Raw genomic sequence first — 15,194 nt, 5'->3', positions numbered from 1 at the left:
TTCCCAAAGTTTCCAGATCATCATTATATTATGGGGTTAAATCCGAAAATTCACTTAGTAAGGGCGTGACATCATTGGTTGGCTCTCCCCCTCCTCCTTCCCCTGGGGCTGAGAGCAGAATTGTTTCCAGCCGCCTGTCCGAGGGGGGGGGAATCCCCCTCCCTCCAGCCGTGCCTCTCCAAATCAAACCGAAAGGAAAAAAAACTTAAACCGCTGACAGTTTCTTCAACTTGGTAAGGGGAATGGAGGGAAGTTTACGCCTCACCGCACCGCAGCCGTGTCCTTCTGCTTTCTTTTTCTCCGCACAGCCTCACAGTGAAGACGCCGGAGCATCTCCCCATCGTGCTCCCCAGTGCCTGGAGTGAGGCGGGGGGGCCCCCGTCAGCCTCCGCCGATCCAGGGATCCCCCGCAGTGCCGCCCCTCCGGCAGGAGCCTCTACGGGGCGTCCTGTGCCCCCCAAGGAGTGGGGAAGCCCACCGGGGAAGCACGGGGCGAGCAAGACTTGCCCGTCGCCGTCAGCCGCCGGAACCGGAAGTCCTGAAATCTTCCAGTTCTGTGTCAGAGGGTAGTGACCCCTCAGAACGTGCTTCATCTTTGCCTTGTTTCTTTTTCTTCTTCCGCATGGTTAGGAAGTTATCTCTGTTAGAGATAGCTTAACAAGGAAGAAGGCTGTTAATTAAAAAAGCCATCCGTCTGCTACCAAATATGAGAAGGAATGGAAAGTTTCCTTTTCCCCTCGATCGAGGTGCGGATCGCCAGCCCTCCTTGAAGCATATCTCAGATAAGAAATAAAAACCGATAACATGTTCTAATTAAAAACAAACTTTAATATAAAAATAAAAATAAAACAAATCTATCTAATTGTTACATTTTGGCAAGAGCAATTGTCGCCCACCTTCTTGGCAGACGAACAGAAGATCAAAAATCTCTAGAATGTGTGATGTATTAAGAAACGTGTTAAGAAGCATGCACAGTAAATCACTTGCTGATAAGGCCTATGACCTGCGCAATACATCTACAGCACGGCTAGCAAACAATTAATGCAGTGACAAGGGGGTTCTCTATCTTCTTTGTAGCAAGAAGGATACCTATATGTTTCAGTGTTTTTTTTCAGATTGGGGTAATGATGATGAAATGTTTGCTGCTTTTACAATGCCCACAGACTCTCAATGGGCCACATATAACAGGGGCCATGGGGAAGCCACAGTACAGCAATATGGATAAGAAAAAGAAGATTGCACAAGTCTTCTTTCAGGAGCTCTACAAACAAGGAGGAGTTGCAATAGAGAAAATAAATGATTATCTGAAAGGAGAAAACATGCCCCTGCTCACAGAAGAGAAAAGAGAAATCTTAAATAGGGAGATAACATTAGAAGAATTTAAGGAAGCAATTCAAAGGCAAAAAACAAATAAGACCCCGGGGATGGATGGGTTACCAGGGGAAATTTATAAGAACTTAGGTGAACCAATTGAATTGCTATTACTAGAAGTCTGCAATGATGTTTTGACAGAAGCAAAGTTACCAGAATTGTGGAGAGAGGCATATATCTCTCTGATTCTGAAAGAAGGTACAGATGGCACACAAATTAAGAACTATAGGTCAAACTCTCTTTTAAACACTGATTATAAAATATTTATGAATATGATTGCAGAAAGAATGAAGAAATTATTAAATGAAAATATACATTTGGACCAAAATGGATTCTTACCGATGAGACAAATAAGAAATAATATAAGAACAGTAATTAACATATTGGAATATTATGAGGCCCATCCAGAAAAACAGGCAGCTCTGGTCTTTTTAGACACTCAAAAGGCCTTTGACAAGGTAAATTGGCAATTCATGACCCAACAAATAAAAGAAATGAAGTTTGGAGAGAAATTTGAAAACATGATACAGTCAATTTACTCTACCCAGAAAGCAAGCATAATAATAAACGGGGAGATCAAAAAACCATTTGAAATAATGTAGGGACACTGGACAGGGATGTCCATTGTCACCTCTACTCTTTATTTTAACTTTAGAGACTTTATTAATAAGAATCAGATTTACTTTGGGAGTAAGAGGAACTAAAATTAAACAAGAAGAATATAAGGTCCAGGTGTTCGCTGACGATCTGGTATTCTTCATAGAAGAGCCATTGGAATCGGGACCAATAATAATACAAGAGATAGAAAAACATGGGGAAGTAGCGGGCCTTACAATTAATAAGAAGAAAACTAAAATGCCAGTTAAAAACCTAACAGTTAAACAGAAGAGAGAGTTAGAGAAGGAAACGGGGCTGTGGATCGCAACCGTTAAGATGAATATTCTACCTGGACTTCCGGTTCCGGCTGCTCACCATGACGGGCAGGCTCTGCTCGCCCCGCGCTCTTCTGGTGGGCCCCTCACCGCTTGGGGGACACAGGACGCCTCGTTGAGGCCCCTGCCGAAGGGGCGGCGCAGCGGGGGATCCCCTGAGTCGGCGGCGGCCGGGGGGGGGCCTGCATCGCCCCAGGCACCGGGAGGCAAAATGGGGAGGCGCTGCGGCGTCTTCGTGAAGAGGCAGCTGGAAGAACATACTATCTGAAGGATGCGGTTGCTGTGTGGTGAGGTGGAAACTTCCCTCCGTTCCTTTGCTTGTAAGAAAAAAAAAAGAGACTGCCAGCTGCTTTTAGAGCTGTTTTCAATTCGGCTCGGAGAGGCGTGACTGGAGGGAGGGGGATTTCCCCCCCCCCTCAGACAGGCGGCTAGAAACTACTCTGCTCTCGGCCCCAGAGAGGAGGAAGGGAGAGAGCTATATAATGATTTCATGCCCATAACGAAGGCAGATTTTGGATTGTCATTCTATAAATGTGGTGATGATCTGGAAACTTTGGGAACTTTGAAAACTTTTTTTTATGCCCCTTAACTCCGATGCTGGCAGGGCAAGATGGCCTGCTTCCATTGTCTTTATAAACATTGAAATTTGACTCCACCCATAGAACTTCAGGCTTCCTGTCTTTGTCTCCGTGACACTCAGATAAATCTCCTGTTTGTATTGGACTCTCCTGGAACAAAGGACTTTACTACTCTATTGCCAGAAGCTGCAATTAGAAAGAAAGAATTCCCTTCTGCTTGGACTCTTTGCCTCCTGACTTCTCTTGGAGGTTGCCCTCCCTAATTGTTTCCTTTCTTTTTTCTTTTTTTTTAAACAAAGTTTTATTGGTTTTTTGGTGTTTTACAAAAGGAAAAGGTATGGGGAAAGTTACAAATTGTGGCAGCCGCAAACTGCGGTAGGTATACCCCCCCTCCAGACTCATGGTATACATTTGCATAGCATTCAAATATTACATAATAACATATAGTCAGTATGGTAAATTCATTAATAATTTCAGTCAATTTATGTCATGTGGATTTTCTTACTTATTTGTGTGATCTGAGCTTTCTTGATGTCGCCCCATCTCCCCCTGTTGGCAGTGCTCCGGCCCCTCCCGTGTCTTGTGCATCTACTGGGATGTCTTCTGGTTTTTCTAGGAGTAGTTTATTTTTTTCCATAAAGACCTGCGCCTCTATGGGTGTATTAATTCTGACCCTTGTCTCCTCCCAGAATATTAACATACCTTCAGGCAGCAACCAACGAAACCACACCCCCTTCTGGTATAATTTATTCGCCAATTGAGAATAATATTTTCTTTTCTCCCTCACTTTCTTGGGGATCTGCTTCAGTATGGTTATCTCCTTATCTTTGTATATCAGGGCTTGTCCCCTTTGTGTATTCAGAATTTCATCTCTTGTGCTTTTCCTAAGAAATTTAATGTGTACCTCCCTGGGGACATTGTGTGTTCTAGCATATGCGGAGTTCACTCTATAAACCAGGTCTATTTCCCACCCCATCTGTTGTTTTTCTTTCTGGGTATACTCAGCCAAGATAGTTGTCATGATGTCCCTAATGTTTTCATCATCTGTCTTCATCACATTCTGGAACCTAAGATAAAAGGACATTCTCTCAAACTCTATTTTCATTTGTTGGGTGTCAAGCTCTTTGTTTCCCTTTTGCACGCCCTCCACCCCCCCCCCTTCATCTCAGCCGCCCCCTGCTCCAAGAGATCCAGTTCTCTGTGAGTTCTTATTAATTTTTTCCTGGTTCCCTCTAATTTCTTCTTTCATCTCCTTCAGTTGTTTCTTTATTTCCTCTTGTCCCTGTAGAATTTGCTGAAACATTTGATGGAACTCCAAGTCCATAGTTTTAACTTGTTTGAAGGCTGTCAATGTTGATTGTGTGCTCGGACTTGAGGTTGCAGATGTCGGGGCAGAGGCAGCAAAGCCAGACTTTCCAGGAGGTGGTCTTTTAGATGTCATTGTTAGTAATAAAGAGTCCAGTCAGTATAGAGAAGGATCCGTCAGAGTGGTAGAGCAGCCAAGTGAGTCCGGGGGTAGAGAGACCAGGCACAAGGGAACTCTCTAATCACCCTGGCAGGGAACAGACGTTTTTCACTCCAGAAAGTTCAAAAGCAAACAATCCACAAGAGAGTTATCCAAATAACATGGAGACAAAGACCGGAAGCCTGAAGCTAAGAGGTGGAGTCAAGTTCAACTTTCATGAAGACAACGGAAGTGAGCCATCTTGCCCTGCCAACTTCGGGTACTGAGGCAACAAAGAAAGTTTTCAAAATTCAAAGTTCCCAAGGCTTCCAGATCCCATTGTCTTAAAACCTAAAGGTTTAAATCTGAAGATCCATTTAGTTGGAGTGTGACCTCTTTGGTTTGGCTCTCCCCCTCCTCCTTCCCTTGGGGCTACGAGCACGTTTGTTTCTAGCCACTTGTCCAAGGGGGGGGGGAAATCCCCCTCCCCTCCAGCCGCACCTCTCCAAATTAACCAAAAGTTCCAATTAGACACAACTGACAGGTTTTAGAGTTGGTGATAGGTATGAAAGGAGTCTACACCTCACCGCCTCACCGCCGCATCCTTCAACTTTCTTTTTTTCTTCCAGACAGCCTCACAGCAAAGACGCTTCAGTGCGTCTCCCCTTCGCGCTCCTCGGTGCCTGGAGCGAAGCGAGAGCCCCCCGACGGCCGCCGCCGATGCAGTGGTCCTCCCGCTGCGCCGCTCCTCTGGCAGAACGCCTCTCCGGGGTGTCCTGTGCCCCGCAAGGGGTGGGGAGCCCACCGGGGATGCACGGGGTGAGCAGTCTCTGCCCGTCGCCGTCAGCCGCCGGAACCGGAAGTCCCTAATTGTTTCCTTTCTGTATTGACTTTGAATTCTTTCTGCTCAATATAATGCCACCTAAAAGACCACCCCCGGGGAAGCCGGGCTTTGCTGTCTCTGCCCCGACATCTACAGTATCCAGTCCTAGTGAACAAACAACTCTAACATCTTTGATGCAGCCCAAGCCTCAAGAGACGGATTTTCAACAGATGTTCCAACAAATCTTAAAGGGACAGGAGGACATAAAAAGTGAACTAAAGGAGATGAGAGAGCAGCTTAAAGCGAACCAAGACCAGAGGAGTAAAAACACACAGAGACTGGATCTTTTGGAGGGAGGGACGGCTGAGATGAGGGGGGAGGTGAAGGGGGTGCAGAAGGGGAACCAAGAGATTGAAATCCACCAAATGAAAACAGAATTTGAAAGAATGTCCTTTTTTCTTAGGTTCCAAAATGTAGTTGAGGCAGATGATGAAGATTTAAGGGACATTATGACAAACATCTTGGCTGAATACATTCAAAAAGAAAAACAACAGATGGGGTGGTGTTCTGACCCCCTCCTCTTGTATACCAAGACACTCCGACACAAAGTCTCTTCAAAGATGTTTATTGACATACAGGTTCCACCTTGGCAGCAATCCAGCCTGCCAAGGTCAAGATAGCACTCTGGGCAGCAATCCAGCTACAGCGACACCCCTTGGCAGCAATCCAGCTACCAAGCTCCAGATAATCACCTTAGCAGCACTCCTGCCTGCCAAGGTCCAGGGAACAGATTGACAGTAATCCAGGTAAAACCTTTAGCAGCAATCCAGCCTGCCAAAGTACGACACAGATCTGAGCTTCTCCAACTCCAATGATCAGTTGATTCCTGCAAAGGGTGTGTCCACAAGCAGTCCCTTTATAGTCTGGAGAGGAGTCTAATGATCAGCAGCTGAGAGCCATTATCTCCTGTAATTGCTCAATTGCTCCTTACGCCGGGTAGCACGTCGGTAACGAGCATCTAATAGCTCACTGCTGATGTCTGACTCACTGTCCTGTGACTCCTCCCCACTGCTCCAAGGCATGACATCAGGAGCCCCCTTCCTTTGGCTTTCACCACTGCTCCATGCCTCAGCCGCCCCCTGGTGGCCAACCAGGCTCTCTGCACCCTGCTCAGCGTCGGAACCCTGTCCAGGGTCCCCCACCTCCTCTTGAGCCGACTCAGAGGACACCTCGCTTTCGGAGTCTGGTGGCAACTCCAACGGCTCCTGCTGGGCCACAACAGGGTGGGAACTGGATCTGGTCTATAGAGTAAACTCAGCATATGCTAGAACACATAATGTGCCCAGGGAGGTACATGTTAAATTTCTCAGAAAGACCACAAGAGATGAGATTCTGAGTGCACAAAGGGGGCAAGTGTTGAAATATCAGGATAGAGAAATAACCATTCTGAAACAGATCCCCAAGAAAGTGAGAGAGAAAAGAAAAAACTATTCACAATTAGCGAAGAAGGTATACCAGAAGGGGGTGTGGTTCAGATGGTTGATGCCTGAAGGTATGTTAATATTCTGGGAGGACACAAGAGTTAGAATTAACACAACCACAGAGGCTCAGGCCTTTATGGAAAAAAACAAAGTACTCCTAGATAAAACTGATGATCCTACACCAGATCTACAGGACACGGGAGGGGCCAGAGCGCTGCTGGCGGGGGGAGAAGGGGCAATACCAAGAAAACTCAGATCACAAAAATGAACAGGAAAATCTATATGATAAAAATTGATTGAAATTATTACCTGAATCTATATGCTGACAAAATATTGCTATTTAGTATTAAAGTTTATGTTTAAATGAATATCATGAGTACGGGGGGAGGGGACACCTTCTACATTTGTAACTGCCAAAATTTGTAACTCATTCCACCACCCCTTTCCTTTCTTTTCCCTAAAAAAACCAATAAAACTTTGTTTAAAATAAAAAAGATGAATATTCTACCTAAATTACTTTATTTATTCCAAACGATTCCCATGAAACTGGATAAAAAATTCTTCACAGATTTAAATAAAATAACTATAAAATTTGTTTGGGCAGGTAAAAAAAACACGAATAAAATTAACTGCATTGCAGGACAGCAGCAGTAGAAGTTGCTTTGGACTCCCAATATGGGAAACGTATTACAAACTAGCAAGTTTAGTATGGATTAGATAATGGGCAAATTTTAAAAGCAGGATAATTTTAAGCTTGGAAGGGCATGACCTACAGGCAGCGTGGCATGCCTTCATGTGGAATACCAGAAGCAAGTGACATGCATATTTTGACAGACATATATTGAGGGATTCATTGATACAAACATGGGAGGAGATTAAAAGTAAACATTATATGAAAATCCTGGGCTGGTTATCCACTATGGAGACAATGATCTACCCCAATACACTAGACGTAGGTAGAATGGCCAAATACTATGAAATTTTAGACACCCAAGAAACATTAAAAACTAATCAGGAATTAAGAGACCAGGGAGTGATAATAGACTGGTGGCCATATCTCCAACTACAATCTAGATATAAAAAAGATCGAGAGGAATTTGGAATTGATATAGAACCAAAGCAATTAGACAAACTGCTGTTAGGTAGAGAAGAGAAATTAATATCGAGGATATGCAATTATTTATTAAATTTTGACATGGCAGAGGAAATAGTAAAAGGACCAATGATAGCATGGGCTAAAAAATTAGGTCATAATATTCAGCTGGAAGATTGGGAAAGAATTTGGAACAGAAATTACACAATAACAAAATCTGTCACATACAAAGAAAACCAATACAACATGTTCTATCGGTGGCATTTAGCCCCCACAAGATTGGCAAAAATGTATCCAAACTTAAATCCAAACTGTTGGAAGTGTAAACAGGTGCAGGGTACCTTCTTTCATGCATGGTGCTTATGCCCGAAAGCTAAAAAATATTGGACTACATTAAAATTACAAATACCCAAATAGAGCTAAAGCAGAATTGTTCCTTCTGGGGATCATTAAGGGAAAGTATACAAAAGAGATAAAATATTTAATTTTGCACATAATTACAGCAGCAAGAATAGCGCTCGCACAATGTTGGAAAAGTGATACCATGCCGACAGACTGATAATCCAAAAGATTCTCGATTGCACAGAGATGGATAAACTCACATTGGAGTTAAGGTACAAGGAAGACTCAGAATATTATACAGCTTGGGAAAACTGGTATCATTGGATAAATAATAGGAACATGAAATGTACAGTTTAGAAACATAGATGTATAGATATAGGAATAATTAGGAATGTATAAAAATGTATTTGAATAACAAATGGTAGAGGGGGCGGTCTAGAAATTTAATATATTATTATTATTATTATTATTATTATTATTATTATTATTATTATTATTATTATTATTATTATTATTATGTTAGTACTGTCAAAAAGGATTGTAACTTATACAAAATTGTTTTTAAAGGTATTTGCATTTTAATGTTTTACATTTTCAATAAAGGTTTACAAAAAAAAAAGGCACGAGCGGTTGACTTTGGCAGGAAAATTATTTGTGATGATAATGTATTTTGTTCTAGGTGTGGTATCTATGTGTCTGCACCACATGTTGAATGTAAGAAGTCAATGTGCAGACAGTGTGATACTGAAGTAGATAGCCTGACAAATAACGTATGTTTTCTGAAAAGGATTTTTAAGCTAAATGTTGGCTACAGGTACATTGTGTATGATTTTGAATGCTGTCAAGAAACAGGGACACACATACCGAATTATATGTATGCCATGGACATGTTGGATGATGGTGATGTTAGGAAATGGGAATGGTACGGTGATAAGTGTCTGGGGGAGTTTGTGAAAACGTTTGTACGGCCTAAGTTTAGAGAATCTACATTCATTACTCACAACTCCAAGAGTTATGATGGATACCTAATCCTCAGGTAGCTGATTTATGAAAAGGTGAAGGTGCAATTGTTAACTCAGGGGGGTAAACTGTTATGCATAACCCTACCAACCTTTCATATACGTTTTATTGACAGCCTTTCTTTTTTACCCATGAAACTGAGTAAAATGCCTAAAGTGATGGGCTTTCAAGGATCCAAAGGGTATTTTCCTCATTTGTTCAATACTGCAGAGAATCAAGACTATGTGGGTTCATTACCGGATGCCAAGTATTATAGTCCTGAAACCATGATGCCCAGTGAGAGAGTGGAATTTGAGAAATGGCATGCTGTTAATGAAGGTACAGCATTTAACCTCAAAAAGGACCTTGTTTACTACTGCAAACAAGTTGTCAAGATACTGAGAGAGGCCTGTAATAGGTTTAGGGAGCAAGTAATGCAAATGACAGGGAGGGAGTTTTTCACAGGGAAGGGGGTGAGATTCTTGAAGAGAGTGAAATTTGTTGCATTGATCCTTTCCAGAATGTAACATTAGCGTCTATTTGTATAGCATAGTACCGCTTCATGTTTTTGAAGAAGGATACCATAACGCTAGCACCTCTGGACAATTACCAGAAGAGCAAGAAAAGCTATCCTGCTTGCTCTATACAATGGCTGCTGTATACATACTGAGAAGATCAACATCCAACATGCTCTGCAAGGTAGTGAAAAGCAAGTAGGTATTTACTTTTTGGATGGATTTGCCATCATAAACGATGTCCTCACTGCATTTGAATTTTATGGTTGCTTTTTTTTTCACAGATGCCCTATATGCTACAATGCCCATGACTTCAACAGTCTGCTCTATTCGACCTATGGCTTGTTGTACTCATGCACTAGGACAAGAGAAGTATACCTGAAGAGTGTATGGTATGTAGTAGACATCATCTGGGAACACAAATGGACCGATATGCTGAAGAATGATGAGGGTTTGAAACAGTTTCTAACAGATAGTAAATTTCCAACCCCTTTGAATCCCAGAGATGCATTTTGGGGGGACTGAACAAATGCTACATGTCTGTACTATAAACCAAAGCAGGGGGATCAAATCTTATATTATGATTTTACAAGCTTATATCCCTTTGTGAACAAGAACAAGATGTACCCAATAGGCCATCCAGAAATCATATACCAAAACGTTGGGGATATAAAACAGTATTTTGGATTTGCTAAAGTTAAAGTGTACCCTCCGAGAGGCCTCTACTTTCCAGTACTGCCACATAAGTCAGGGGGGGAAATTAATGTTTAGACTGTGTGCAACCTGTACAGAAAAACTGTCACTGCATTAATTGGTTTGCTAGCTGCGCTGAAGATTTACTGCGCAAGTCACAGTTCTTATCTGCAAAAGATTTAGTGCGCATGCTCCTTCACATTCCTTCTTAACTTTCTCTTCTGATCTTCTGTTCGCCTGCCGAAGGAGGCAGGCACATAGCTTTGCCAAGATGTAATTAATTCAGTTAGCAAGTTTTGTATTTTTATTTTCTTTTATATTAAAATGTTTTTTATTAGATCTTGCTTCGGGTTTATTTTCGCTTATTTCAAAAGTATGCTACAAGGGATGCCAAGATTGCACCTCCTTAATTCAGGGCGGAATTCACACCCTAACAGATGGTAGCAGAGGATGGTTGATTTATGGCTTTTCCTTGTTAGTTACTTTAAAGATAAGCGTATAGGCTAATTAGACAGGATGATTTAATGACTGAGGAACGTTTAAATCATTTTCTAAGATGCCTAAGAAAAAAAGGAAACCAAAAGAATTCTCTGAGAGGCATTCAGATGGTTTCAGCCTCTCCGAAGAAAAGAAGGAAAGCATTTTACAAAGATTTACAACCCTCGAAGCCCCGCTTGCTCCAGCAACCGGGCTTGATAAAAAAACCAGCTGTGGGAGAAAGATCTCAAGAAGATGGGACTGCTCCAGGAGATGAAAATCTACAACTGAGGTCAGTAGAATATCTCCTTTCTGATTATTCATGCTCCAAAAATCTTATTGATTTTGAAACGCTGGGTGCAAGGCCAAAGCTCTCGCGGCCGCAGCAAATTCACTCCCACACACAAGGAGATATGTATAATTCTCTACACACCTCTGAGCAAGATATGGAAAGCTATCGTAATCAAATAGAATTCTTTGAAAACGAGCTGTTTCAAGCAAAAAGGGCTTATTCCATGCTCAAGTCAGAGAAGAGAGATTCCCATGCTTTTCAAATTTCTGAAAACGCCATCTTGCCTTTTTCTCCAAAGCTTAAGACAAACACCCTGGAGGATATTGTGTCAGGCAAATCAGAACAGAGAGATGTGCACACGTCACAATTGTCACGTGATTTCTTTTGTTCTCCAATGGCCCATGCCACACAGGCAGAAATATTACAGCCAAGAGATGTGGCTGCAGTGCCATCTCCTGGCGGAAATAATTTACTACAGAGAACAGATTACTGGCTGCAAGGCAAAAAGTGTCTCCACAGGCCCAATCTTCAGCACCCATTGATGGTGCACATGCCTTCTCAGATGAAACACAACAATACTTAATGCAGCAAAGGCAGATACCTGCCACCCAAGCAAGCCATGTTAATTTTGCTGCCCAAACACCATCTCCAGCTGTAACACAACAACCACAGATTAGATTACAGCAACCACAGGTGCAACAGCAGCAACCTTTTCAAATGCACATCCCTCAACAAGCTTTTTTTGCTCCTCCATTGACTAGTGAGTCAAAATTGAAAATGTCAGGGCAAAATTATAAAGCCTGGGTCAGTGAGATTTCAGTTTTGCTTCACAGAGAAGGTACCCATTGTATGGTGTTTAATCCTCCTGCCCAGCCATGGACTCCTGCATTAACAGACTTAGACACTAAGGCTTGCACAACATTATTAATGTCCATGGAAACTGAACTGCAGGTTATTTTTTAGCCTAATGCAACAGCCCAACAAATTTGGGCCCATTTCAATTTCAATTGAATCATCATGTTTGCTCATGTCTGAGTTCCATGGTTCGAAGTTGAAACCTGGTGAACAAATTGGTGGACATTTGACCAAACTGAAAGGAATGAGAAAAGAATTGAGAGAAAGAGGCCATTTTATTGATGATGTTCAAATGATCATTAACTCATTGAATTATGAATGGAAAGATGCCATTGCAAAATTAACCATGTGCATATTGCTCAAAGCACAGTGCAAAATGTTTGCAGGCTCTTAATTGAAGAGGAAGCTATCAAATTAGCCACACCACATTTGCAACGGCCGCCTGCATCAAAGTCTCCAGCTAGACGTCCCTTCCGAGGAAGAGCCTATGCTCCAAGGATGCCAAGATGCTAGATCTGTAACCATATGGGACATGACACCCGGGATTGTCCCCAACGAGTTCCAGCTCCAGTCACATACCAGCCCAGAGGAACAGACTCCAGAGTCAGAGGTAGAGGTGGAAGACAAGGTCATCATGGTCCAAGGCGTGATCCGCAAGCTCCACTTGCAACATTGGCCTTAACCAACGATCCACAACTTGATCCAGAGTATGAGAGACGGCTTATGTGGACTTTGGACAGTGGCACAACTTTACATGTTACTTAAAGAAAGGAACTTTTCACAGAGCTGCACGAGCCTGAATCTGATCTTCAGGAACTGTACTCCTTCTCCAATCATCCTTGTAAGGTCATGGGAAAAGGAACTGTTTACATTGAAGAGCTCGATACACTCATCCCTGATGTTTATTACATACCTTCAGCAACCAGTAATTTGCTTAGTCAGTGTCACTTTTCTAGAGTGTTAAAGTTCCAGGTACACCACCTCGAGAAAGCAAGTTACATAGTTAAAGATGGAGATATTGTTGCTGAAGCCATGCTACCGTGTTTCCCCCAAAATACGACAGGGTCTTATATTCTTTTGACCCACGAAATATGGCCTTGGGCTTATTAAAGGGGAGGGCTTATTATTTTTGGGTTGCCGGGAGGCTGCTCCCTTGCAACTGGGTTCCCGAAGAGCCGGGCACATGGTTGTACGATCTGCAGACCACAACTATAGAGCATACTCCCAGAGCAGCATCCATCCTCCATGCTTTGAAAAAAAAACCCAGGCGGCGGGCGGCGCCAGCAGCAGAAGTGCCCTTCGCTCGAGTGTGGAGCAGAAAAGCCGCTGCGCAACCCCCCCCTCTCCAGCCATGCAGAGCCCCATTCATTCACCTAGGGGCATTCCGAAGGCACCGAGCAGCGGGAGGTGGAGGGCGGCGAACAGGGCGCTCGCATTTCTTGGTGCCTTCCGGGTACTGCTAGGACGGTCAGCGGCGCTGTACCCAGCTGGAAAGGGGGGTTGCCGGGCGGCTGCTCGCAAGCTTGGTCACCTCATGGCTGCTGTGTTGCTGCTGTGACAGCACAACACAGCCATTCGACCCTGAGGCTGTGCCTGGCTCTTCAGGAGCCCGTTCGCAAGAGAGCAGCTGCCCAGCAACCCCCCCCCCCTTCAGCTGGGCACAACGCCTCTGATCGACCTAGCTGTACCCCAAAAGCACCAAGCAACGCTTGTGCCTTTGCTCCCACATCGTTCCCGTGGCTTGGCGCCTTCAGGATACCGCTAGGTCGGCGAGCAGTGCTCTGCCTGGCCGGAAGGGGGGGATTGTCCAGGGGGCTTATTTTTGGGGGTGGGCTTATATTTTTGCCCACGGGAAAAATGTGGCAAGGCTTTAGTTTCAGGACAGGTTGTATTTTTGGGGAAACACGGTAATTGGTGGTGTTTATTACTTAAAGCCAAAGCCTAAACCACAAGCACAGGGAAGTATGCAAACTCCAAAAAGAGAGAGCACAGGCCCAGAGAGAGTTGATCCAGTGAGAGATCCTGTTGCTACTTCAAAGGCTCCTAAAGCCAACAAACAGAAAATAAGGAAGCAGGTTGCTCAGAGCAAGCCTGAGGTTCCCCATGAAACTGTTAATGTTGAAAATTCACTAATTGGTAAATCTTTGCATTCCAGGTGTATCCACAAGTGGCATAGAAGATTGGGGCACGCCAGTTTCCGTGTTCTTAGGAAAATGCCGGAGTTCGCAAAAGGTTTGGATCTAAAGGGGTGTAAGGTGTTTTTGGATTGTGCAGTTTGCAGGAAAGCTAAATCCAAAGCAGCAGCCATTCCCAAACACGCTACACGCCTGTCAACACGCATTTTTGATTTGGTACACACTGACATAGTGGGTCCTTTTCCACCAACAATTGGTGGTAGAAAGTATTTTCTAACAATTGTTGATAATCATTCTAGATATGAATTTGTATATCCTATGAAAGAGAAATCTGAGACCTTTCAGATCTTCAAAGACATTGCAGCATTTGTTTCTACCCAATATCAAGTTTGCATCGCCAGAATCCAGAGTGACCGTGGTGCAGAATTCATGTCTCAGTGTATCCAGGACTGGATGCGTAAGAATGGAATTCTTCATCAGACATCTGTTCCATACACACCGGCTCATAATGGAGTCACAGAACAAAGACAAGGGGTTCTACAAACCATGATGCATTGTCTCCTAGAAGATGCCAATCTCAGTAAGATATACTGGGGTGAAGCAATCAAATATGCAAATTACATTGTCAACCGTACTTGGAGCAGTGTAATAAATCAAACTCCTTTCTTCATGATGTATGGCTACAAGCCCGATCTCAAGAACCTCCACATTTTTGGTTCATACGCTATGGTGAAGATTCCCTTAGCTCAAAGAAGAAAAGGAGGTCCTGTAGCAAAGAAACTGAGATTTATGGGTATTGATGATAATTCAAAATGGAGCAAATTTATTGACCATAAACATGTAATTGTGATTTCTCAATCTGCTAATTTTGAGGAAGATATTGACTGGTCCAGGATTCATTCCAATGATCCTGGAGTTTATTTGCCTAGAGATGATGTTGCAGATGCCATGCAGCCTGATGACCAAGATTCACAGGCAGATATTCCTTCTACCAATTCTTCACAACCTGATGTTCTGTCTTCACAAGCCGCAGATGCTGATGCTAGCAACGAAAGTGAGGACGAGGGCGAAGAAGAAGAAGAAGAAGAATGGACTATTGTTCCGAGACGTTCCAAGAGGGTCACAAAAGGAATCCCTCCACAACGATATTCGTGGCAACTGACA

Source organism: Natrix helvetica, assembly GCF_964273705.1.
Source record: "Natrix helvetica genome assembly, chromosome: W".
Classification (NCBI taxonomy): Eukaryota; Metazoa; Chordata; class Lepidosauria; order Squamata; family Natricidae; genus Natrix; species Natrix helvetica.
Note: the sequence above shows the minus strand (reverse complement) of the source record.